The 27,523-nt window shown below is 35.6% G+C and overlaps 2 long non-coding RNA genes across 2 annotated transcripts in view; both read right to left on the bottom strand.

The window, feature by feature from the left end:
- LOC141385959 (uncharacterized) overlaps window positions 1-27,523 on the bottom strand; it is a 100,512-nt gene that overhangs the window by 50,136 nt on the left and 22,853 nt on the right. The gene's annotated exons all lie outside the window — the stretch shown is intronic.
- On the bottom strand, window positions 7,620-11,208 carry LOC147846891 (uncharacterized). Its single transcript, XR_015475991.1, has 4 exons — window positions 11,160-11,208; window positions 10,738-10,801; window positions 10,333-10,459; window positions 7,620-9,369 (listed from the first exon to the last, which is right to left on the bottom strand). It is a non-coding gene; the product is annotated as an uncharacterized LOC147846891 (long non-coding RNA).

The raw sequence follows: 27,523 nt of genomic DNA, 5'->3' as shown, positions 1-27,523 counted from the left end.
CTCAACTTATGTTTCATAAACTGCCAGTCTGTTTTTTTTTTTTTTTTTTTTTTTTACAAAAAAAAAAAAAAAATGAAAAAATCTATGGCAGGGGTGTCAAACTTTGTTCCTGGAGGGCCACACCCTGCAAAGTTTAAATCCAGCCCTGCTTCAACACACCTAAAGCTGTGGTCACACTAGAGTTTGAGCTTGGGAAATTCTGTAGCCGGCGCTACGAAAAGGGGCGGGAATAAACTAGATAATTAGACATTTAAGAAGTGAGGGATTGGTCCATATTTTAAATTTCTGTCCAGAGAGGTCATGTTTTTTTATCCTTGATTGGTCTTATGAAGTCAAGTGATGCGATTTCACAAGTCGGAGTTCACCAAGCTTGAACTTGCTAATGTAGTGAATTGCAAAACTTGTTGCACAAGCTTGCATTTCCAGTGTGACGCATTTACATGCGTATGAATGGAAGTCTATGGGCAGAAAAGTGCAGTGTGACCGCAGCCTAACTCTAGGTATCAAACGAGCCTAAAGGACTCAAATAGTTTGAGCAGGTGTATTAAATTAGGGTTGGAACACCCTAACACACCACACACAGACTCTTCCATACCCCTCTCTGCACACCATCAATTTGTAGCATGCACTGCACTTTAACTAATCCATACTTAAAACAATACTGCCTACAACTATGTGGACACCTATTTATTGTACATATTGCTGTCGATTTCACATTGTCATTGTATTTTGCACTGTCTGTATTTTGTACTGTCTGGAGCCAGCACCTAAGCTTTTCACTCATCATAGCACACGTGCTGCTGATGATGTGACAATAAAAGTGATTTGATTTGATTTGAACTAAACTGTGCAGAGTTGTGGCCCTCCTGGAACTGAGTTTGACACCTGTGATCTAGGGTTAGCTCAAATGCAATGATTTGCAATTCTGTAAGTGAAAATTATTGTTGTTGTCAAAGGTAAGAGAAAAAATGACCAAACTCCAACATTCAACAGTAACTCAATAACCATTCATTACAACCAGGGTTTTTTAAAGCTCATCTGCTTCATGGTTCAACATTTTGTGCATTTAGATATGCAGTTTTTCTTTTAAAGCAGATATGTATAGTATTTTCTAATTCCAAAGGGGCCTACAGGTGTAAACAGTTTTAGCAAGACATTATTCATAAAAGTCTATGCAGCAGTTTCTTATTGTGTGTGTAAGTGTGTGTGCATGCTTGTTATAGATTTTACCTTTAGTCTATTATGATTTACAAATAATTTTACAGTGGGCAGGTCAAAATTCACTCCTGAAATATAACAATAACATCTACTGTGTAAAGTGTAAAGATTTTTTATATGTCGAGGTCAGGTAAAAAACTGCATCTCTAAATGCCCAAAATGTTGAAACTTGAAGCAGATGAGCTACAGCGGCAAAAGAGCATACAGATGACACTCCTGTCATCTAAGAACAGAACCTATAGGCTTCCCAAAACCAGATAATTTTTAATAATCTCAATTTATTTTGTGTCATTTCCATGGTAGCATCAGGATTTTTCATAAACAAAATGAAAATCTTGAATCAATTCTGCCTATTGACAGTTCACGTTGGTGCTGATTGTTTAATGGTATTTTGTTTGGCAAACATTTAGGCTATTGAAATACCACAGCCTACCGGAATATTGATGATGGACATATACATTCATGTCCAGTGTGTATTCATCTCACAGTGGCTATTTTTTAGCAGGATAATGTACCAAATCACAAAGTTCAATTAATCTCAAATTGGTTTCTCGAACATGAGTTTATTTACACAAATTTCCTCCACAGTCACAAGATCTTAATCTAATATAGCATTAAAAACACCTTTGTGTTGTGCTGCAACAGGAGATTTGATTCCTGTGTGCAGCAGAAAAAAAATATTAAAACTATGTGATGCTATCATGAAAATGGACACCAATTCATTTATTCATTTTCTTTTCACTTCGTCCCTTTATTAATCTGGGGTCACCACAGCGGAATTAACCGCCAACTTATCCAGCACGTTTTTAAGCAGTGGATGCCCTTCCAGCCGCAACCTATCTCTGGGAAACATCCACACATTATTTAAATCAATTCACCTTATTTTGTATAGCGCTTTTACAATGTAGATTGTGTCAAAGCAGCTTCACATAGAAGGTCATAGTAAATTGGAACAGAGTAGTTCAGTTTTTTAGTGTTTAAGTTCAGTTCAGTTTAGCTCAGTTCAGTGTGGTTTAAAAATCACTACTGAGAGTCCAAACATTGAAGAGCAAATCCATCGATGTGAAGCTCTACCAATCCCAAACCATGCAATCTAGAGGCGACAGCAGAGAGGGAAAAAAACTTCACCAATTGGCGAAAGTGTAGAAAAAAAAAACTTGAGAGAAACCAGACTCATTTGGGCATGACCATTTTAATTTCTCTGCTGGCCAAACGTCTTGCTCAGAGCTGCAGTCTCAGCAGCAGAGGCTGGAAGCTGGCCTTAGCGAAGACTCGTCTGTCCCTGGAGCATCACAGAAATCAGTCTCATGCTCTCCTCTCCTCCATGACCACCACAGCAGTTGCTCAGGATACGTCCTGGTCCAGGATATGTAAACCTTGGGATCATCTTGTCACTGGTCTTGGATCGAATCAGTGACTCTGCATAGTCTGCAGAGTCATCCATTATCAAGCTAAGGATATGATAATTCTATAGGGCGCATGTTCACTAGTTTATGGGTGTGTCACACTGCTGATGTATACCTCAATTGACCCTTTGATTTGTTTTAAACAGAGAAAGTTGTGCGTGAGCAGCTGGGGTAAATATCAGTTCACAGTGCTTACACACACCCTGTACAGACCAATTCAGGAGCATTGCTTTGTATGAAAGATAAGGGAGCTCTGTGATTTAATATATCTTAATTTGTGGTCTAATGATGAACGAAGGTCTGTTTGTAACAACACAAGATGTAAGTGCTTAGCATTGTCACCTCACAGCGAGAAGGTCGCTGGTTCGAGTCCCCGTGGAGTTTGCATGTTCTCCCTGTGTTTACTTGGGTTTCCTCCGGGTGCTCCATTTTGCCCCACAGTACAAAGACATGTACTATAGGTGAACTGAATGAACTAAATTGGCCCTAATGTATGAGTGTGTGAGTGTGAATGTGTGTGTATGGGTGTTTCCCAGTACTGGATTACAGCTTGAAAGGCATCTGCTTCGTAAAACATATGCCGGACCAGTTGGTGGTTCAATCCACTGTGGCGACCTCTGAAGTAAAGACTAAGCCAAGAAAAAAATGAATGAGTAAATTAATCAACATGGTGCTAGTCAGGTGTACCTATTAAAATTGTTGGTGAAAGTATATAGGCTATATCAGCTTTAGTAAAAATGTCTTTAGTTCAGTACTAATTTTATTCCAAAAAAAAAATAAAAATGTTGTGAAATGTCAAAACCTGGACAAAAAGAATAATTGTTAAGCCAGGATACAGGTACGATGTATATACTATAAATTGAGAAATATGGAACAAGATAAGCCAAGTTTCTGTTTACCTAGATTAAGCAATAACCTTATAGGTTAACAGTTTTAAATGTGAAAAGTCAAGTTTTGAAGTTTAAGGGCAAAATCTCCCTGGCATAAAGGTTACAAGTAAGAAGTTTTCTTTTAAATAGATCATTTCACAAAATCCATCTCAAGAGGCTCAAAATCTGGGGTGTGAATTCAGATAGCCACCTTTATGGATACCTTAGAGGACATTGATTTGAGTGACACAGTTACTCTTCCTGTTCTCTAAGCGAAACATTAGGATGCTTCACTGTGCTCTAGCTCTCTCTCTATCCTCTCTTCTCCTCTCTTCTTTCTCTTTTGGGAGAACTATTATGCGTATTCTTAAAGTGACAAACACAGATGTAGGAAAAGACAAATTGTATTACTATTTTTAAAGTTTTCAAAATTAATTTTTCTATAATAAAGGAATTGATGTTTATATATTGGGTACAAAGAGCAAAGAAGATATCTGTCTGCTACAGAGAGGCTTAAAAGGTGATAAAACTTAAGCTCACATGCAATAACTGTTCCACAAAAAAAGTCAATATGTGACATCATAAGCGATAAATCTCTTTTTTTCAATAATTAAACTTAATTTAAAAAAGTATGCATAATTTCATAGAAAATGCATTCTGGTGAAGTGTCAGAGTATGTATTTTATTATTAAAGAGGTTGCATACATACATTATGGTGGTGAGTGTTTAGAGCTGTATGTGCTGAGCTTTGGATTTTAATTGAGGAATGTGAATAGCACTGCAATCTATTGTATGAAAGAGTGCAAATAAATAAAAGACACTGTTAGTGGCCTTGGGTTGGTGTGCTTTTAAAGGATATGAGCAGCATTTTTCCATGACATTCAAATATCAGTGAATGTATCAGGCTTGCTGTGTGAAAGAGCCCTGGGCAATACATGATGTTGCCAGCTTTTAGTCAAAGTCAGTGTTATTGTTTCAATTTCTTCTTATGTTTTAAAAGCTGCATTTGATATTTTTTAAATGTGTAGGTTAAAAACTTTCATTTTTATAGTTATTTATTAATTTCAATTCAGTTTATTTTTTCTAAAGAACCTTTCCTTTATTTTATCTTGATTGTCTTCAGAAACATTTTTGTTGAGCTGGTTGAAAGTCTCTTCACATTCCAATAGTGATGATTAAAGTAAATAATCTAAATTCATTTATAAGTATTTTTTATATTCTGAATTAAGCATACGACTAAAAAATGTTCATTCAATTAAAATTTGTTTGGATAATTTCTATAATTCTGATAAGTAGCTCTAATTAAATCTAAAAATGTATATCTGCACAGATGAGATGTTCACGCAGATATACTATTTGCACGTGTGCCGTGTTAACCTGCACACGAGAGAGAGAGAGAGACTGGTAAAAATATATGCCGAATCGAAACTTTAAAATCAGTATTAGGGTTACTACTTTTGCATGCTGGAAGAAGGCCGACACCATGGCTGAAGTGTTTCTTTTAGACAGGTAATGTTATGTTGTAAAGTTATTTTAGTCATGCAAAGCTGACGTAGATTTTGTTATTTTAGAAATAGGCTATATGCTCAGAAGTGTTGTTCAGCCACTGAAATCTTCTGGTGAAAGCTTGATGTGACTATTTTCAGTTTCATAAGGGACCTTTCACAGCACCAATAATTTAGATTTTTGTTTAGTTTAAGAACAAACCATAAGTAAATAGCGCTATTACACCTAGCCTGCTTTACTGAGGTGAAGTTACTTTTATACTCACATTGGTTCATTTTTTAAAAATGACGACCTGTGACACGCTCGCTATATTGTTTACAATGCTGAATATTCGGTCTGAATAGCATTAAAGTATGGCTTAGTGATAAGTGTAATTCCTGCACTCCGCCGGCGAACCACTAAGCATACATTAGTCGCTTTAGGCCAAAGCAAGTGAGAGAGTGAGACCAGCGATCCTTGCGTACATAAAATATTGCACATTATGACAACTTTTGCTTGCTAACTACACAAGTGAAAACATTCTAGATATAAAACAGTTTTCGTTTAGAATTGTAGCATTATAAAGTACAAAAAAGTTTTCTAACTGGCGAATGACAAACTAGTGGGTCTCTGTCATCTTTAATGTGTGCGCTTTTGATTTCAGGAGGCGTGGCTTTGGATGGCAGGGGAGTGATTGTGTTTCAAAGATAGTATGCTAACAGATAGCATTTAGGCAGATAATACTGCTGAATAAAATAATAAAATAATTTTAATTAAAACATTAAATAATGCCAACAGCCAATTTGTCAATGAATCTACATATGTATTAGATTACTTTAATGTTCTTTTTCTTCATCACTGTCAAAAATGCAGAGTTCCAAGCAATTCATTCATGTTGTCCCAACACTAACTGATTAAGTTAACTTAACACTTATATCAAATTTATGTGGATTGAACATAAAAAAAAATAAGTTGTTGTGACGAGGAGGCTGAGGCTTTGTTTGAATCCATGTGCAGAAGTTTATTAAAGGGGTTTGGCAGAGACATCAACAAACAAACAGGCGGAGAGTCGGCAACATATAAGAAGTCCAATCCAAACAACAAACACAGGGGCAAATCTAGACGACGTAGTAAGAGTGCAGGCAGAAGTTCAGGATCACAACAAACAGTCCAAAACAGGTCAAGAGGGCAAAGACAGAGAACGTACATGATCAAGGCAGGCAGGGTCATACACAGGATAGCACATAAGTCAGTAGGAACAACGCTTGGTAAGGCAGGTAAACTGGCAATTCTTCATAAGGAAGCATAGCCTGAGCCCTCACTATAATACAGCACAAACAGGAAGTAGCCGCAAAAGGAGGGGAGCTAATTCGGTAGTCGGGAGAGTGCTTACTCTGCTGGTGTGGCATTACATTTATCCCAATTAAATCTCAAGAATTCTGTTGTTTCAACTCATTTTAAATAAGTAGTTTAAATGAGTAAAATAATAATTTTTATTTTTCTTCTTCTTATTATTATTATTTTTGCTATTATTATTATTAGTAGTAGTAGTAGTAGTAAAGTGAGGCACATTATAGAACTTGTATAGAAATGTTATTGTTATTAATATTTTCAGTATTATTCAGTAATTACCCAATTTACATACTTCCAATGCATTCATAGCACTTCATATTTTCCAATTTTTTTTTATGTTACAGCCTTATTCAAAAACAGATTAAATAATTTATTTCCTCAAAATTCTACACACAATACCCCATAGTGACAATGTGAAAAAAAAGATTTTTTTTAATTTCTGCAAATTTATTAAAAATAAAAAATCTGAAAAATACAATGTACATAAATATTCACAGCCTTTGCTCAATACTTTGTTGTCACAATTTTGGCAGCAATATTAGCCTCAAGTCATTTTGAATATGATGCCATAAGCTTGGCACACCTGTCTTTGGGAACTTTTGCCCATTCCTCTTTGCAGTACCTCTCAAGCTCTATTAGGTTCGATGGGAAGCAACAGTTTACTGCCATTTTCTGATCTCTCCAGAGATGTTCAATAGGATTTAGGTCTGGGCTCCGGCTGGGCCACTCAAGGACATTTACCGAGTAGTTGTGAAGCCACTCCATTAATATTTTGGCTTTGGGTCATTGTCCTGCTGAGGTCTGAGGTCAAGAGCACTCTGAAGCAGGTTTTCAGTCAGAATGTCTCTGTAAATTGCTGCATTCAGTGCCTAGTTTTCTCCAATTGTAAAGCCTACCCAGCCGGCATTTCAACGGTGATTCAACGTTGAATCAACGTCAGGTCTATGGTTGGATCAACGTTGAATTACCTTTCGATTTTGCAAATTGGATCAACGTTTATATAGTGACGTTGTTTCACCGTTGGACCACCACCGGTGATTCACCGTTGAAATCACAACGTTGTTTCACTCTTACCTTTTTCATGGGTGAATTATGGTCGTTTTGTAGACGTTGAATGAAGGTTGAATTACCTTTCGATTTTGCAAATTGGATCAACGTTGATACCGTGACGTTGTTTCACCGTCATACATTTCAACATAAGTTAAATAGAAATTACATACAACGCAAAGTCCATAAATATAGCAAACAAAATTTTACTAATAAAAAATACACGACACAAATACACAACTTAGTCTGTGTATCAATTTATTTAATACACACCTAATTATTTCATTTATTCTAAATATACAGCAACATTTACAGCATACATAGTTCATTAAAACCATGCAGGTTACTATACATGCTCAAATACAGAAAAAGGCATACAATTAAATAGTCACTTTTTAATTAGGTTTCATGAATTAAAGTTAATGTTTATAACATGAACAAAGAACAAATACTTGTACAGCATTTATTAATCATTTAATTAATTGAAATATGTCCCGATGCTATTAAAATCAAAATGTATGCTTGTTAACATTAATGCACTGAGCTGACATGAACTGTACTTTCTTTATATGAAAGATGCTTCATTGTTCTTTGTTCATGTTAGTAAATACATTAACACTTACTAATACAACCTTATTGTAAAGTGTTACCGTCTAACCTAACTAAATTAAACTAAGTAACTAAACTACGCTTCAACCACCACTGTCTCCAAAATACAATTCTGTTTACAAAGTTTACAAAATACCCATTTTTAAAGTGGCTGCAGTAAAAAATAAAATAAAAAACATCACTCACAACTAAGAATCACAAGTGAAATACATTACATCTGTTTGAGGTTTTATAGGTTGAGAGAAACACTTGAGGTAAAAGATGGCACTGGGGACAAAGAATCAAGTGTAAAACACTAAAACATCTATATCAGTCTAGCACTTAAATACATATTTATTTCTCAAACACCAGGTGAGTTTCCTACAAAATCAATAATGAGGTTTGCTATTCCAATTCATTGTAAATGAATGGCTTCACTTTCACAATAGTGAAAACTCATGCTATAATTTAAACCTGACATTACTCCTTCACTTTGCAGGTCTGCATGCTAAATATTTAGTAGTTTTTTTTTTTTTTTGTATAAAGTACATCTATTGTGTTTAGCATTACTGCAGCAAAACTGAGCACCTGTGACAGTGGAACATGTGGACAAATATTTCAGTAAATCAAACACAACAGTAAAAGCAATTTGTTATTCCATTATTATTATTAGTATCATAAAAATTGCATGTTCACATGGGTCTTATAATAATGGCTCACATTTGTGAATGTAGGACCACTATTTCACTATTACATGTCACATTAAGTGTTCATATAGGTTCTGTTATTAATTACTTGTGTCATCCCAGAGACTTGTTAATCTTCAGAACACAAACTAAAATATTTTAGATTAAATGCCTCATCCTCTACAGACAGCAATGGTCCCAAGATGGTCATTGTCATAATAAGGCACAAAACACATTGTCAAAACGTTCCATGTGACTTCAGTAATTTCAACTGTGAACATACCAAGCTCCAACAACACTTTAGTGAGGCAAAACAAAACAGTAAATACTAATGTGTTTGCATATATCTCTCCCGCATCAGATCAGCGTGTGTGTTTATTACGAGCAGTAAGTACACACCATGACCTGTTGTGGCAAAGGCAAACAAGTTATTTTTACAGTACTTACTGTGATTTAACCTTTATGACAAATGTACTGGACCTGTTACTACACCTGATATATCACTATCTTTTATGAACACAAATTTCACTGTAACGGGTGCTGTTGTTTTGCTCCAGTTACACCTTTAGAGAACACCGTACTAGTCAGACATCCATACAAAAGCAGAGAGTTTGGTCTTGTGTAGCAGAACTGCAATAGATGTCTGTCTGTCTAGGCTGACACTGGTTTAGGCCATCAGTATGTCCTTGATGCCCTCAAATGGAGCTTCCAGAAAACCTGCAATAAATGAAATACGAGGTTACAACTAAGTTGGTATCAGCTATTATACAAAGTGAAATTCAAATATTTATTTTTTATTGAATCCAAATTTGTCCTATAATATCGCCACACTCAATAATTTTGACTCATCCATCCGAATATTCCTAACTAAGAGAAGTGAAGAATTAGGTGTGATGTCGTCAGGAAGCCCTTCGCCACCACCGGTGCCAGCATTTCCAGAATTCTAATTTCAGATTCTCGAAAAAATTGCTTTTTTTTTTTTTTTTTTTTTAACCAAGGCTGCAGTAAAGAATCATGAAACATTCAACACATCTAATAATTACAAGTTGTCGTAAACCATTACATGTACTGTAAAAGCTGTTTAAAGCTTTTTAGACATGGTTGAGAAAAACTCTAGAAAGAGTAGCACTTCTGTAAAAGTCTGCATGTAGGACAGAGAATAAAAGGGATAGTTAAAAATTTGTATTCTGTTGTCATTTACTGACCACATTGAACACAAAAGAAGATATTTTGAAGAAAGCTGCAAATCTATTTAACCATTGACTTCTATAGTATTTTTTTCTACTATGGAGGTCAATGTTTACAGGTTTTTAGTTTTTTTTCAGAATAGCCTCTTTTGTGTTAAACAAAATAAACTCATAATGGTTTTAAACCATTTGGGGAGTAAAATGTGAGTACATTTTCATTCTTGGGTGAACTATCCCTTTCAGTTGGAAAACACCAGAATTCTTAAGTAGACCCTTTTCGCAAGACAGATGATGCATTTAATTTCTTCTTAATCCTCAAGTTTTTAATATTTAGATTTATTTGAATAGCATGTTTATTTATTTGTTTTAATGACATTTAATAAATACAACTTCTCAATGACATCACATGTACTGGACCTGCTACACATGTATCACTATTTTTTTGAATACAAATTTCACTGTAACAGGTGCTGTTGTTTTGCTCCAGTAATACCTTTAGAGAACACAGTAGCAGTCAAGACATCTATACAAAAGCCTTGGTGTGGAGTAGCAGAACGGCAGTCTGTCCAGGCTGACACAGGTTTAGGCCATCTGCGTGTTCTTGATGCCCTCAACTGGACCTTCCAGAAAACTCAGAAAGTTAAAACCCATTACACCTTTTATCTGGTACTATACAAAGTGTAATTTAAGCATTAATTTCTCACTAAATACAGATTTGTTCCCCAATACTGTCACATAGTATAACATCACAACATGATTTCACAATAATAATATCAATATAACAATATAATATCACAACATAGCCTAACAATCAATAAACAAACAGATTAGAAAGAGAATATCACCAACCAAAGCACCAAGAAGATTTAACAGATAGTTAAAGGTAAAGTAAACTTACATGGACAAAGCCTTTTCCATTCAATGCTGTGCAAGTTAGTGCGTCTCTGGAGTAAGTTACATGTCTAAAAGCAAAAACAACAACAACAGTGAAACGACAGCAGTTAACTTTGTAATAATAACACTAATAATGCAGCGTATAAAATGGATATTGTTTTATAACGTTGCTCAGTAACTTTAAACTGCGTTTGGAGTTTATCGCTTTGAATTTGCCATAAAAACGCTCATTTAGACTAACGTTAAACATGTGACATTACCTCGAGGTTAGCTGCGCGTCACCGGAGTGCAAACAAGACTAAAAACAAGCTGGAAAGTTTTAAATGCTTCAAAATTCGAAACACTACACCTCAAAAGTCACGTTTAAGATACACTGACAAAATCGGGGGGTAAATAAAACGTTAAAGCATCTAAAAACACGCTTACCTCTGAATTCTGCTGCACTGCAGGTCAGGTGTTCGTAATTACGTGAAGTAAAGCGCTGCGCGTGGCCGCGTGCGCGGAGTCCTCCAATACCATGGTAACCAAACATGTTGAATGTTGGGTGAAGCCATGACGTTAATTCAACATACAGATCATGATAAAAAAATGTCAACGTTGATTTGTACAAGGATTTCTGTAACTTTTTTCAACCATTTATCATTCAACATTGTTTCAACATTAAAGCAACAACTGACATATTTTCAACCACATTTCAACGTTGAAGCCTTGTCATATGCAGGCTGTTTTTCAACCATTCAACATTAAACGTTCTATCAACATTATTTCAACGTTCAAAACACAACTGACCTTATTTCAACCATATTTCAACGTTGAAGGTCGGTCGTGTGCCGGCTGGGTAGCATTCACTCCAAAGAGTACAATTTTAGACTCATAAGACCAAAGAATTTTGTTTCTTATGGTCTGAGAGGCCACCAGGTACCTTTTGGCAAATTCCTGGTGGGCTGCTGTGTGCCCTTTACAAAGGAGTGGCTTCCGTTAGGCCACTCAACCATACAGGCCTGATTGGTGGATTGCTTTACAGATGGTTGTCCTTATGTAAGGTTCTCCTCTCTCCACAGAAGAAAGCTGGAGCTTAGACAGGGTGACCTTCAGGCTGTTAATCACCTTTCTGACTAAGGCCCTTCTTCCCCGATCACTCAGTTTAGATGGCTGGCCAGCTCTAAAAAAACTCCTGGTTTTTTAAAACATTTTCCACTTATGGATAATGCAGGCCACTGTGCTCATTGGAACTTTCAGAGCTGCAGAAATTTTTCTGTAACCATCCCCAGCTGTTTGCCTCGAGACAATCCTGTCTCTGAGATCTACAGATAATCCTTTTGTCTTCATGCTTGGATTGTGCTTTGACATGCACTGTCAACCCTGGGACCTTATATAGACAGGTGTATGCCTTTTTAAATCATGTCCAATCAACTGAATTTACCACAGGTGAACTCCAATTAAGCAGCTGAAACAGAATGTACCTGAGTTCAATTTAGAGCTTCACAACAAAGGCTGTCAATACTGTTTGTAAATGTATACAATTCTGTTTCAAAAAATCTTTTTAATTTAAAAATTTAATTTTAATTTAATCCATTTTGGAATAAGGCTGTAACTAAAAATGTGCAAAAAGTGAAGCGCTATGAATACTTTCCCGATGCACTGTATAATAAAAGCATTTTATTTTATTAAAATGCACAATGTTTTACACTCTGATCAACTGTTATCATCATTTTTCCCCTTATTTTTTATTTAAAATTTCAAAATTCAAGTTATTTCATAATTATCAGTTAATGAATAATCTGTGAATGCATGAACAAAATGAACATCTGTTTAAAATATATATTAACACATGTCAAAAGGTCAATTATCCACAAGAGAGTAACCAAAATACTGAACCCAAACTCTTATTGATTGGATGTGTTTCTCTAGCCACTCCTCAACGCTGCTTACTTAAAATGAATCAATTGCTTAATCCCAAAACCATCTGTCAAACATGCAAGTTCTGCTGTGTCTAACACGCTGGAAATAATCCTGTATGCAAACAATAAGGACAACTAAAGCACTCCGGGAAATGAACAGTGGGGTTCGACAAGATGCACAGCGAAAACTCTGGTAAGACTCATTAGACATAAACAGAGGCTCATCAAAGGATGCGAGAAGCATGAATGGTTGATTCATACAGAAAGAGCAAAAAATAAATTCCCTGGCAACATACAGACATCCAAAGATATTTAAATATGTTTGCGTCAGCCAATGCCTCTGACAGGAGTCTCTGCAGAGCACCAGCAAATGAAGCACATCAAAACCAAGGAAGGTTTTGTTCAGTTCCAAATATGGCTGAAAATGGATTTGACTAATGTAGCTCATTAGAGCCAGAACGAGGTGTGATGACACTAAGCTCAAAGGTGGAGAGCTGCAAATGCTCAGGCATAATAACTTTTGGGATCTTTGAGGTTTTCCCTTGATTTTTAAACTGTCGCAATGGCTTTAGGTTAAAGAAAATATAGTTAGACGAACATCAGCTGTATTTCTTGATACTATGTACGGAAAAGTACAAAAAAAATATCAACTGATTTGTATATGATATGATGTAATTATGTCATTCTGTGTAATTCCAGATCCCTTTACTCCTTCAGTCTGTTGCTTGTGCTAAAAATTACAAATGGATGGTATGTATTTGGGTGACATGGTGGCTCAGTAGTTAGCACTGTTGCCTCACAGCAAGAAGGTTGCTGGTTTGAGTAGCGGCTTAATCAGCTGACATTTCTGCGTGGCATTTGCATGTTCTCCCCTTTGTGGGTGTCAGGCCAAAGACATGCATTGGTGAATTGAATAAACTAAATTAGCTGTAGTCTATGTATGTATGTGTTAGATAGGTTGGTGGTTTATTCTGCTATGGTGACCCCTGATGAATAAAAGGACTAAGCTAAAAGAAAATTGATTAATTAATAGTATGGATTCATTTCATGTCGTCTTAAAGTCACCAATAGATTACTTATGTTTTAGATTTTAAACTAAAATACTGAAATATTCAAATAAATTGCCAATTTATTTACATTTTGGGATTTTTAAAAAAAAGTTTTTTCATTTTAAGGCTTTATATTGTAACGAATATGGCTGATCAGACACTTAATTATTTTGCTTTCATTCAACAAATGAGTCAGCAACACAGCACCAACTTCTGCCCAGTAAAAGACTGAATGGTCAGTTGCAATCTGATTCCAAGGTATTTATGACCCAAAGGAATGTGCCCACAGCACTTAACAGAGACTTGGTCAGGACTTCTATAAGCTCCTTGCTTAAGACTAATGTTTTAATGTAAACTTTATTTTCTCTTTATGTGTAATCATGTGTTTTGCAACGTTTCCCTTACTTCTGAATTAATATTATGGTTTTAATACTTCTGCATACAATGTTTAGCTCTACCGAAGCTAAACAAGCTCATAAACAGTTCATGTTTGGAGTCGTTTTGAAGCTAATTTAGTGTACTAAACGATTTTTTATTTATTTATTTATTTTTTTTTTTTTGTTAATACGAGTGCAATGTATATTAACATTTTAAGAGACTTCAACATTTCTGCCTCAGTTTGCATCAAAATGCCAATGCAAATCCCTAAACTTTGAACAAAGAGCCATAAAAACATGTCGCAGGGAAGTTAATTTCTGATTGGTCAACTTGGCCCTGGAGGGAGTCTACCAACCATCCCTATTAAGCTTGTATCCAAGGCAGCTAAGCTAAGTCAAGCTAGAAGTAAGCTAAGAAACAGGAAATCAAGAGACCCTTAGACCTAAGGAAGAGACCTAGGCAGAGAATCATCCAAGAAAGTAGAAACCCCAGACACCTCAGGTCAGAGAAAGGCTTGAACCCAGAGGACTCCAGGGAGCAGGCGGGGACCCAGACGAAATGGGTTAATCGCACAGATCAGACATTCACATCTCTGATACCTTCTTTTCTTTATTTTCCATTGAGAGTCTAGTTAAGTTTAGTGCTTCGCAAACCAGTATTCATCATGACTGGCCGTTGCCGCCTCAAACTTGAAACGACCGACTCCACACCACTCCAAGCCTTGCAAGGACAAAAGAACAACCAGCCAGCCACATGCTCGGCAAAGCGAGCTTCTTCACATCACGAAGTAACACAAGTAACAACTTTCAGACTACATCTGAACTGGTGTAAATAAATGCAACCCTAAAGAGACAATAGAAGGGTTAAATTGATTATTTTTGGTTCACTTTGTTTGCTCTTATAAAATCCTAGGTTTTTATCATTACATTCTCTCAACCTCTTACTTTACTTTCTTTACTCTTCTCTACACTTGTATGAATGTGTGTTTGTGTTAGGTGTTAGTTTCTGTTAGATTAGTCAATAAAGTTTAATTTTGTATAAAGAAAGGTGCCTGTGCATATTTATGAATTTAATGTCTTAAACTTTGATCTTTTTACCCTGCTTAAACATAAATGGGTTTTTATTTTGATAGCAATAGCCATAATAAAGTCAACTGTCCATTCGAATGATCGCTGGACAATTTGTTTGTTGGGATTTAAAGAGTCGATTCATTTGAAGCCCCGTTCAAATGAATTTTCTTCCCTTTGAGATAATCCGCTACATTAGATCAATAATATCAGAAAGGCAATCAGCTCATACAATCAGCCAAGTTGTGTCGAAGTCAAACTAGCTCAACTACAACTAAAGAAATCAGACATTATATCTGATTTCATGGCAATTAATGGTAAAATCTTAGAAGAGACTGTGCAAGTTATGAAAACATCAACCTGCAGTCTTGACACGCTCCCTACATCATTCTTCAAAACGGTGTTTACCTGTTTAGAAATGGATCTTCTAAAAGTGGTCAATGTTTCACTTCTTTCAGGGATTTTTTTTTTCAAACTCACTTAAAACTGCAGTTGTTAAACCCCTCTTGAAGAAGAGCAACCTGGATAACACCCTGTTGAGCAATTACAGGCCAATCTCAAATCTCCCTTTCATTGGCAAAATCATTGAAAAAGTTGTTTTTAACCAGGTTAACAAGATCTTAAACTTCAGGGGGTGTTTAGACAATTTTCAGTCTGGTTTCAGAGCACATCACAGTACAGAGAGCACTCTTATAAAGATAATCAATGATATACACGTAAATACAGATTCAGACAATCTAACAGTGCTGGTACTGCTCGATCTCTGCTGCATTTGACACTGTCGATCACAGCATACTTCTGGATAGGCTGGAAAACTGGGTTGGGCTGTCTGGCACGGTCCTCAAATGGTTTAGATCTTACCTTGAAGGTAGAGGTTACCATGTCAGTATAGGTGACCACAGGTCGAGGTGGACACCAATGACATGTGGAGTCCCACAAGGCTCGATTCCGGCACTTCTCCTAGCCTTACTGCCTAATGACTACAGCCCTGTTGACACCCTCTGCCAGTGCATTGATGAAATGAACAGTTGGATGTGCCAAAACTTTCTTCAGTTAAACATAGAGAAAACTGAAGACATTGCATTTGGGAACAGAGATGAGGTTCTCAAGGTAAATGCGTACCTTGGCTTTAAGAGTCAAACAACAAAAAATAAGGTCAAGAATCTTGGTATAACTCTGGAGTCAGATCTGAGTTTTTTTCATGTGAAAGCAGTTAGTAAATCAGCATACTATCATCTCAAAAACATTGCAAGAATCAGATGCTTTGTTTCCAGTGAAGACTTAGAGAAACTTGTTCATGCTTTTATCAACAACAGGGTGGATTACTGTAATGGACTCCTCACTGGTCTTCCTAAAAAGACAGTCAGACAGTTGCAGCTCATCCAGAACGCTACAGCCAGAATTCTGACCAGAACCAGAAAATCAGAGCACATCACACCGGTCTTTACACTGGCTGCCAGTTACATTCAGAATAGACTTTAAAGTATTATTACTTGTCTATAAATCACTAAATGGCATAGGACCTAAATACATTACAGATATGCTCACTGAATACAAACCCAACTGATCACTCAGATCTTTAGGATCATATAAACTAGAAGTTCCAAGAGATCAGTCAAAGCAGGGTGAATCAGCTTTCAGCCACTACGCTCCCCGCTGCTGGAATCAGCTTTCAGAAATGATTAGATGTGCTCCAACATTAGGCACATTCAAATCAAGACTGAAAACACATCTGTTTAGCTGTACCTTTACTGAATAAGCACTGTGCTGCATCCGACAGATTGCACTATTATGTTTTTCTCTTCTTCTTCATTCTTTTATATCACATTTTACCTGTTTTTATGTTTTTTTACTCATTTTTATTATTTTTATTTATTTTTATTTTACTTGTTTCTTTTATTCTTGTTTATGTAAAGCACTTTGAATTGCCACTGTGTTTGTTTCAGCTGGTTTTTCAGGATTCTGATTGTATTACATACTGGTCCACGATACTGTATATCAACATCTCAATATAATCAAAATGCCAATCAAGTGTATTTATTTATTTATTTATTTATTTATGTAACATGTTTGTTTAAGGTTATCAAAATGAATGTACAATGTGCCAGGGCTCGAAATTGTGACCATTTTGGTCGCATATGCGCCCTAAATTTTATTTATGCGACCTCAAAATATATTTGGGAGCATTAGTGCGAGTGTTTAAAATTGTTCTGTGCGACCAGTTTTTACTGCAAAACAGGCACGTGTGCACATAGGGTTCAACCTGTGCAGTCCACATGCCCTTTTTAGTTTTGGATAGAAAGTACCCTTCCAAAATGATCTAAAGTGCCCCTGCTACACCCCCCCTCCCCCAAGCAAAAAGGTTAATTTTGAGCCCTGTGTGCTTTTACAGACATAATCAAAGGCAAGTTTTGCAAAGAAATGTGCAATTATATAAATTATAGTAATCCTTAAAAATAAGAAAACAAGTCAATAAGTCAATAGATAGATGGAGGTAAGGAAAAAAGAAGAAAAAAAGGGGGAAACATCATACCATCTATAAGTAATATTAAAATTGGTGACCAATTCATCACAAAGTCTCTGGAAAGGCACATAAAACAATATATATATTCCACTTTACAGCACAATCCTATTAAAAAAAAAAACAAAGAACAAAACAAAAGAAAAAAAAACAATATCAACAAAAATAACAAACAACAAAATACCATTCCCTGTAAGCTTCAGACAATCCTCCTCCTTCTCTAAAAAAAATCTACTCTATAAAAGGAGGCCATATCGTCAACTTGGAATTATAAGGTTCTATCTGCGTTCTGGATGATTTTAAGATAATGAGCTTTAAAGTTTTTGCATTCCATTGCAAACAATGCCTTCTTCATCTCTTTTTCAGTTTATTCATGGCAACTTGCTTTTTTATAATGTTAATATTAGTAGTAGTATTTATTATATGCATATTTATATTTGTGTTACTAAAACAAGCTTAGATTTGCCCACCTGTAAGGTTTTGGACCATATGGGGCATACAGTAGCATGTGTATTTGGGTAAAACTCAACTTTTTGACCACACTTCGCTATTATTGTACATTTATTCGTTTGCTGGAAATTATAACTGAATTTAAAAATAGTTTTGAAACAAATCTTTGCGTTTAACAAAATGAATTATGTATAGGCTAATGGATTTCTGTGCTTACAACATGTTGCCCTATCCACGGTAGAGAGTGAAAGTGAAAGTAAAGATTGAGGAGGCTCATTCTCATATTCTCGCGCTAAAGATGGTCTGTTTATTTGTTTTCTTGTTAGTGAAGCATTCAGTTTTTTCACTTACAAAGTCTGTCATGTGGCGCGAAGCAACTGACTCTTAAAGGGAATGGGAGATAATACTCTGATTGGTTTATTCTCAAAACACACCTATAACTTATCAAGAGAATAAGCTCAACCCTGTTAGACCATGCGCCGTGGCGCAAAGTGGATTTTTCTGTCCTTAAAATAGCAAAAGTGAATTCTGACACACCCTTAATGCTTTTGCGCCCTGCGCTTTGGACTTTGCATCAAGATCTGTAAAATAGAGCCCTATGTGTGTAACATTTGTTTTTTAAAATAAAAAGTCTTAAAATGTAAATTCCTTTTAAAAAAAACATCCCATAATGTAAATAAGTTGTCATTTAATAAGAATATGTGAATAACTCAATTTTGACAAAAATGTCAGATAGATCCTTATAATTCTAAGGTGATAATATATTTTGAAAACACTGTGTGTTATAATTAAACACAGCTTCAAGCCTCTTGTGGGGCAAAACTGCAAAAATCTCTACAATTGTGTCACAGAGGGTTGAGTGTTTTTTTATCCATCTAATAAGGATGCATTTTCTTGCCACAAGTAGCAGTTTATGCAACAATTTCTAATCGTTCATGTCTAAGGCCATTGGCATTGCTAGTGTTTTAGAAGTCCCAAAAGAAAATATTCTTTAATATATCTTTTTTTTTATATTTTTTCTTCTTTTTTTTCTTTCGGAGCACATGAGATTAAATTGAATTAAAAATGGCTTTTCATAAATAATCAGTATAGACAAAATTTGTTGAATTAAAACTAAATTTTAATTACTTATTTCTCTTCCCTTCATTTTCTGGATAAAGAAACAATAAACCAAAATGAGTTTTTTTTTTTATTTTCTTTCGAGTGCACTGCAATTTAGTGCTTAAATATTTACCACTTAATTTATCTCTCATTTACAACTAAAATACTCTGCTTAATGGAATGAAGGTCTTCCAGAAATGGCTGCTTAAATCCATGTTTATTTATCAGGTCTAATTTGCAAGTGGTGAGTGAGACAACACTCCACCCACCCATCTCACAGGTTGGGTTCTGACTGAAAAGCAAAGCCGGAAAAAAAAAAGATCATCTGAATTTCTGTAATGCATTCCGGTTTATTTTTGGAATCAAAGATTAATATTTGATCAGGTCAAATACTTCAGACAAGACAACAGAAATATGCAACGGAGCTCAGTGTTTGGCTTATGCATAATTCATTCTATTCAGCTCTCATTTATGAAGGCATGGCAGAACAGGAAGGGTGGAAAATAAACAGAGATGTTCAGATGATGGGGTGTGTGTTCTGTCTCATGAAATGAATGAAAACCACTCTAAATATTTGGTTGGTATATTATTATGGTGGCTAGTCAGGATTAACTATCACTGACAGTTTAACAATAGTCTTTCACAGATGTTTCTTTACTGCATCTAGAATCACAAATGCACCATAAATAGAGTAACCAGATGTCCTGTTTTTTATTACCCAGACTTAAAATGGACATCGTATTTCATCTTTCCTAAAATGTCTTTATTCCTAAATGATAAACAGACTTTTGTAAATGTTGCATGAAAATGATCTTATAAATGGCAGCAGCTTATGTTTTGAAGAAAATAGAACAATTCACAATTCTCTATCTATTTGTTTGTACTTAGTGAAGGTAGGACCCGGACCACTTGGCGTCAGAATCATCCCAGTCACAATAGTGATTCCGTCTTCTAGAGTTGCAGTAAAATAAAAATAAAAGGTATGTAAAAACAAAAACAACAACAGCAAACTCACTGAAATGTATCATGTGTAATGTAATTAAGTCTGATAAGCAACTTCAAAGAATAGAGTTAATTCAGAATTCAGCGGCTAGGATAGTTGCTCACGTGCTTCTGATCAAATAACTCCAATTCTCTTTCACCTTCACCGGCTCCCTGTTCACTATCATACACAATACAAAATCCCCCTCTTAACATACAAAGCTCTTCAAAACTTGGCCCCGTCTTCTTTATTTCCACACTCCGTTGCGCTCACTGAGATCATCTTCTGCTGAGAATCTTCTGTTATCTGTTTCAAACTTTAAGATGAAGTCATTTGGTGGCAGGGCTTTTAGTTGTACAGTACCAAAGTTAGGGAATTCCCTGCCTTTGCACATTCGGCAGGTGGACTCCATATCCAAATTTAAATCTCAGATAAAATGTTTTTGCTTAGGATAGTTTTTAATAATTTGCTGGTTAAATATTATGTTGATTGTTATTTTTACTGCTTGTATTTTTCTGATGTGCTTATGATCTGTTGTAAGGCGTCCTTTAGTGCTTTGAAAGGCACCTATAATTAAAAGTGATTATTATTATTATTATTATTATTATTATTATTATTATTATTATTATTATTATTATTATTATTATGTGTTCGATACAAATAGACCTTAATAAAACAGACCTTTGCTTCATTTTTAAAGAAAATGTCATATATCATATCATATCATATCATATCATATCATATATCTCATGGAAGCAATTAGTATCCAAAACATTCATTCATTAATTTTCTTATCGGCTTAGTCCCTTTATCAATCAGGGGTCGCTACAGGAAAATGAACTGACTTATCAAGCATATGTTTTACGCAGTGGATGCTCTTCCAGCTGCAAAACATCACTGGAAAACACACATACACTACGGACAATTTAGCCTATAAAATTCATCCATAGCACATGTTTTTTTTTTTTTACTATAGAAATGTATTATTGAAGTGTTTTAATAAATCAGATCATCGTGTTTTACAGATAACAAGTTTTAATTTGTACTTTTGAACACTGATTTAAAGTAATATATATTCTGATTGGTTTTTATTCTGTCTCTTTTTTCACTATGAGAAATGCTGTAATGACCAGTGTCATAATTTGTGCATTTCCTCCCCATCCACAGGCAAAACTAATTGGGAAATAATGGATTGACGGGAGACCCTGACCTCAATTACTCACCCATGTGAATCTCTGCAAAGCCACCATCAAGCATTTTAATCAGACAGAACTGTGATAATACTAAAAAAGATATATATATATATATATATATATATATATATATATATATATATATATATATATATATATATATATATATATATATATATATATATATATATACCAAACAACATAAGCAAAATATGAAATCCTTGCTATTTTGTGACTACACTGTCTGGGGTAATATGCAGCAATGTTAATATTGAATCAAAAGTAAGCCACAGATCATTTGTAAGTGAAATCCTTTTACACTGGAATGTTAATTACTAGAATGGCATAGCATTCTGGCTGTACATATACTGAATTTTAATTTTGTTACATCATATGTTTGCATCTGACGCTTCCAATGAGATTTTAAAATTAAGATTTGCATGTCTGTTGTCATATTTTATGAGGTCATTAACATAACAATAAGATATTTTTGGTAATATGGCCTATACATTGTGTACTAGTTCCACCTTGTCTGGAAAACAAGAGAGCAAAGTTTTTTCAACATAGTGAAAATGTTGTTTTGAAAGACATGTCTCAAGTTCTGTTTCTGCTATCAGAAAGTTATGTTTTTGTTAGCAGAAAGTTGCTAGGCAACAGAGGCATGCATTTTCAAAGGCACAGGGTAAAGTAGCAGGCACTGAAATGTATGCGGTCAACTTGACCATAAAGACCATTCAAGGCAGAAATACTCAGAACCCTTTTGTGATTTGTAATTTTAATAAAATAAAAATAGACTGCAATATGTACACACATTAAGCAAAGTCAGTTATATGAGTTTTAGTTTAAGAAAGTGAGGAGGAACAAGCCCATAGCAGAGTGGATAGAAAGAACCCCAGAAGCCAGCCATAGCAGAAATAAAAGAGAAGTAAAAGTTAGAATGTTTTTATCCCTTTACTAACCATGTGACTAAACTAAATCTGATGCTTTCAAACTGACAAATCAACAGGTTAGAGCTTATGTTGTAAAAATATGACTACTAAAGGGCTGCATCTGAAATTGCCTACTACTCAGGTAGGTACTATTGAATTTGAATTTGCTAAATGACCGTTAGAAAATTACATTATACAGTAGTATGAGGGTAAATGATTGAAACTTGGACATACTATATCTGCCATTTGTCATTACCACATGACCTGTCCATGTCAGTTGCATCACTTCACTTCCATTCATGAATTCTCTTGCATAGCATCTTGGGAAAGTGTAGTGTCCATTGGATAAACACTTGTGGAGCTGCACATCTATGGATTTGCTCTTCAGTGTTTGGACTTTCAACAGTGTAAATTAAACCGCACTGAACTGATCTGAATTGAACTTCAGCTCTGAAAACTGGACTGAAACAGTTTCAATTTACTAGAACTATTATGTTAAGCTGCTTCGACACAATTTACATTGTAAAAATGCTATAGAAAATAAGATTAATTTAATTGAATTAAACTTCAGAATCTCACTGGAAGTAGAAGGTCATCCGGGTGCTTCTCACCTACTGTTTTTTTTTTTATATAATGCACCAAAAACAAGAAACATAAGCTTGTGTGACGAGTTTTGAATGCAACTGCGTTGCAAAGTTTAAATTTGGTCAACTCTAACTTACAAATTCGTTTCACGTGAATGCATGAGACCAATAGATCAAAATAGGATGCCTCTGTATATAATATTAATATATCATCACCTAAGATGCTATCTGACATTTTTGGCAAAATTGAGTTAATTACTTATTCTTATTTAATGACAACCTATTTACATTATGGCTTTTTTACAGGATGCAAAAAACTTTAAAGCTCAATATCTCAAAATCATTCAGAACGCCAAATGAACCGCCAAATATTTTGGCATATGTTTTATGCAGTGAATGCACTTCCTACCGCAACAGTGCTGGAAAACACACATACACTCTAACATTCGCACACACTCACTGTGGCCAATTAGTTAATCCAATTCACCAACACTGCATGTCTTTGGACTGTGGGGGAAACCAGAGCACCCAGAGGAATCCTACATGAACATGGGGAGAACGCTCAAACCAGTGACCTTCTTGCTGTGAGGCCATGGCTTGTCACAATGTAAAAAGTGATTAGTTACTTTACTTTTAAAAAGTGAGTAAACCCTTTGCTTTAAAAGCTACAAGCCGATTTTTCATTCATTCATTCATTCATTTTCTTTTTGGCTTAGGACCTTTATTACCACAGTGGAATGAACCGCCAACTTATGAAACTTATGTTTTACACTGCGGGTGCCCTTCCAGCTGCAACCCATCACCGGGAAACATCCATACACACTCATTCACACACACTATGGACAATTTAGCCTACCCAATTCACCTACAGCATATGTCTTTGGACTTGTTGGGGAAACCAGAGCACTCGGAGGAAACCCACATGAACACGAGGAGAACATGCAAACTCCACACAGAAACACCAACTGACCCAGCTGATGCTCAAAACAGTGACCTTCTTGCTGTGAAGTGAATGTGCTACCCACTGCGCCACCATGCAGCCCACAAGCTGATTTTACCTAAATAAAATGAGTTAACCCATTAAGGAATAATTATCCACATAGTTTGTTTACTTTAAATATAAGGCAAGTTTACCCTCTTTATTAAGTAAAGTTAACTAATGCTTTTTACAGTGCCATAAATATATGCTTTAGGAATTCCAAATGAATGTTTTGACATGATTTGCAATTTAAAAAAAATTAAAATCTCATAATTTTCATATTTTCATCCTGATTTTATGGAAATGCTATGAGATATGCTTTCTTTACTTGATTTTGTAGCCAACGAAAATGCAATATTTTAGACATGCAGCTCTAAACTACATAATTGATGTTCAAGCAGGGCACTTCAGCGAAAGACCAAACATTGAAACTGTGCTAAAGAGTTGTTCCAAAGATACACTCAAAAAAATGTGCATCTAAGACAGACATTTTATTACAGGTCTTTTGTGTTTTTGTGTGGCTTCAGAAGTGAAAGGACACTTTTAAGATGTGAATCTCTGACTTATTCTTATTAAAATCTTGGAATATTTTGTCTGAAAGGTGATTTACTGCATGTACAATAGTTTCTGCACAAATATTGTCACTCAGAAGAATTGTCAAAACAAATTAACCATTACAAATACACTTTTTATTCTTATCATTAAAATATTATGGCTTAATTACACTGCTGTTTGCTAAGTTCACATATATAGCAGTAGAGATCTAAAGCATGGCAAAATTTCGAATTTGGCACATGTATTAATAAGAAACAATGAACAATGCAAGTTTGGCGTACTGATTGAATTCCATCAAATTCTTTCACACAGTAGTGTAAAAGGACATTTACCCCACTTTCTGTCTCTGCACAAGTATTCAAATTAAAGTTTGTATTTCTTCTGACGTGATAAGAAGGTCGCTGGTTCAAGTCTCGGCTGGTTCAGCTGGCATTTCTGTGTAGATTTTCCATGTTATCCCCGTGTTCGTGTGGGTTTTCTCAGGGTGCTTTGGTTTCCCCCACAGTTCAAAGACATGCGCTATAGGTGACTTGGGTAAGCTAAATTGTTCGTAGTTTGTGTGTGAATGAGAGTGTATGGGGGTTTCCCACTGATGGGTTGCAGCTGGAAGGGCATCCGCTGCGTAAAACATATGTTGAATAAGTTGGAGGTTGATTGCGCTGTGGCGACCCATGATTATTAAAGGGACTATGCCAAAAAGAAAATGAATGAATACATTTATTTTGGCTGATTGTTTTTTCTTGCATAATGCACGATCTTATGTTATTTAAACAGTTAAACAGTAGCCATGATCTGTGAAGGAAGATTTGAGTGAATGGCTCTGTGTTGTGATGGTGCATGAGACACAGTGTTTACATTACGGTGGAAGATAAACCCATATATGGAATAATTATAGCCAATGAACAATAAACTGGGTTAAAATAGTTTGCTTCAACGCGTAAACCTTAAGGCTTGTGTGCATGTTTAAATATATCAATTTAAAGGACATAAATTGATCCTCAGAAATGTACACAGTCACTCAATCAACCAACCAATCAGTTAACAAACCTCTTTCAAAAGACAACATATTTCAGGCTTTCTTTAGCAGTGTTTTGAGAAAACTTAACTGAACTGAACAGTGTATATTTTGTGGTGAAACTGCATGCCTGACGTAAACAAACCGCTATTCCACTGTGAATTCCTGTTTTATGGTTTGGATCAGCTATCATAAATCTGCATATTTGCCATGTGTAACAAATTAACTGCTAGTGCAAACATACTCTGAATAAATAATGTAAACAAAAACTGTGAAAACCTTTGATCTGTGGTTTTTAAAAGTTTTGCTCATTATGGACTTGAAATGCCTGCTGATTTCGATTTTGTCTGTTGTTCCAAAAAGCATCTAATTTTCGATTTACTAATGTTACTACAATAAATGACTACCATATATATATATATATATATATATATATATATATATATATATATATATATATATATATATATATATATATATAAACTTGATTTTTGAACTTTTTATAACTTGGATGACAAATAACCAAACCCTTTTTTAATCTATACATTCTTATAAATAAGACATAAGAATAGTCCCTTCTAAAAGTAACAACCATAAGAGTTAGACTAAGCAGCTACATCTTCACATGGCACAGCACAGCAGACAAGGTCAGGAGGTGAAAAAAATAACACACAACTGTGAGCAATAAATGTCCATTTACCAATCAGCCTGATGGCTGAGTTTTCTGCCCAGGTCCTGACCTGACCAGAGTTGGAAGAATGGGAAACTTTAGTGAATAAATATAAAAAAGAAAGCTGGAACAATAGCACATAATTGTTTTGTGTGGCCTTGTGGTCGACCTTGTGATCGTGCTGAACATGTAAGACATGCAAGGTTAAAAATGGCTGCTGGATACCACTGGCAGAAAATGATGCTCGGAGACTATTTTCTTTGCTTCTATTGTGTCTTATGAATAGATTTCCAGCTGCTCTGTTCCATCTTCATGTTCATCTGAAACGGTGATTTCCGTTTTGATAAACTGAATGATTGAGTAATTCACACAGCCTCGCAGATGAATGTCATAATTTGTGTCTAATGTTGTAGCATCCGATGAACACACAGTACATAGAATAATTGCCAGACCATTCATTCCAGGCTTTTGATGTCCACCTTTAATGATAACAAATCAGTAGCTTTTGTATAGAGACACTTTCTAATTTTTGTATGTGTTGTATAAAAAGTTGTACCTGAGCATTTACGACTCACATCTACAACATACATCTGCTATTCAACTATATGTGGACCATCACTGTTAACAGTTCATTCATTGTCTTTTCGGCTTAGTCCCGGTATTAATCAGGGGTCGCCACAGCGGAATCACCAATCATGGAATCACGGAATCAACTTATCCAGCATATGTTTTAAACAACCCAACAGTGAAAAACATTCATGCACACTTGAATTCACACACATACATTACAACCAATTTAGCTTATTGAATTCACCTAGTGCATGTCTTTGGACTGTAGGGAAACCTGGAGCACTCGGAAAAAACACCAACACTAGGAGAACATGCAAACTCTACACAGAAATGCCAACAGACAGAGCCAGTGCTAGAACCAATGGCCTTCTTGCTGTGAGGCGATCGTGCTAACCGCATGTTTCCTCTCCATGTTATTATTGTTAACAGAGTATATTCATATATTGTTAAGAGTTCACACTTAGCTAAGGATTGATTATAAAGCTTGTTTGGCATGCTGTCCAGGGAGAGTGCCCTGATCACATAAGATCCTCAAGCCCGGGGCTCCCTCCCATTTGCAAGGCGAGAGGTAGATCTCGAGAACTCCCCTGCTGTAGTAGCTAATGAACAGATAGTGATTGCTCTTTAGAGATAACTACTTACTAGGAGCATGTCTATGGTGCTGATTTGGATTAGTCAATTAACTTAAGTTGCATGTTTTGGATGGTGGGAGGAAACCGGAGAACCCGGGGGAAACCCTCATGAGCATGGGGAGAACATGTAAACTCCACACAGAAATGTCAGCTGGTTTGGTAAGGAATAGAACCAGTGACGTTCTTTCTTTGAGGCAACCACTGGGCCACCGTG

This window comes from Danio rerio, chromosome 1 (assembly GCF_052040795.2).
Source record: "Danio rerio strain M-AB ecotype USA chromosome 1, GRCz13ab, whole genome shotgun sequence".
Classification (NCBI taxonomy): domain Eukaryota; kingdom Metazoa; phylum Chordata; class Actinopteri; order Cypriniformes; family Danionidae; genus Danio; species Danio rerio.
This window is presented reverse-complemented; position numbering and strand designations above follow the sequence as displayed.